Raw genomic sequence first — 1,042 nt, 5'->3', positions numbered from 1 at the left:
TCTGCCAGTTCCTTTTGATAGAGTGACTCAGTATATTCTTTCCATCTTCTTTTAATACTTCCTGGATCATTTAATATTGATTACTTAATAGTAAATATAACTAGAGACATAAAAGAACTACGTAAAGAAAAATTACAAAGCTTTACTACAAGAAGCAAAAAAAAAAACCCCAAAACCAAAAAACAAACAACAACAAAAAAACACCCCAGATAAATTGAAGAATACCGTACATGGAAACACCCAACAATGTGAAAAATGACAATCCTATCAAAATCAATCTACAGGTACACTGCAATCCCAATACAGATACCAAAACCGTTTTCAAGGAGATAGAAAGGCAATTTCCAATTTTATTTGCAAAAGAAAGTGATCCAGAATAAGTTTACTTCTACTGAGAAAGAAAACCAAAGGAAAAAGTATCACATTTCCTGATCTACTACAGGGCCGTAGTAATCAGAGTAGCATGATAAAGGTACAGCAACAGGCACATAGACCAATGGAACAGAATCGAGAATCCAGAAATCAACTCATCTGCCTCAAATTAACTGATCTTGACAGAAAGAGGAAATCCATCATGTGAGGAAATGACAACCATTTTAACAAACAGTACTGACAAAACTGAACATTTACTTGCAGAAAACTGAAACAAGATCCACAGCTCACACCATACATGAAAATCAATTCCAGATAGATCATGGACCAGGGGATAAAACAAACAAACATGACGATTATAAGAGAAAAAAATAGGAACAAATTTAGAAACCCTATTCTATGGCATAAATTGACTTTTAAACATTACCAAAAATAAATGAGTGTGACGTTCTAAAAGTAAAATGTTTGCATGCATTAAAAAACCCCAAATTTCTTCAATAGGGTGAAAAGAAAGTCCACAAGATGATGGTGGTGGGGGCTTGGCAATAACATATTTTACAAAGGAATCCTATCTAAACTGTGTAGAATACTCTAGCACCTCAACAAGAAAAGACTGATAACTCAATTATAGAAGAGTCAGAAGATAAAAAAAAGACTTTTGGCCAAAGAG

The sequence above is a fragment of the Elephantulus edwardii genome, unplaced genomic scaffold, assembly GCF_000299155.1.
Source record: "Elephantulus edwardii isolate Elephantulus edwardi_28Jun2011 unplaced genomic scaffold, EleEdw1.0 scaffold00059, whole genome shotgun sequence".
Taxonomy (NCBI): domain Eukaryota; kingdom Metazoa; phylum Chordata; class Mammalia; order Macroscelidea; family Macroscelididae; genus Elephantulus; species Elephantulus edwardii.
This window is presented reverse-complemented; position numbering follows the sequence as displayed.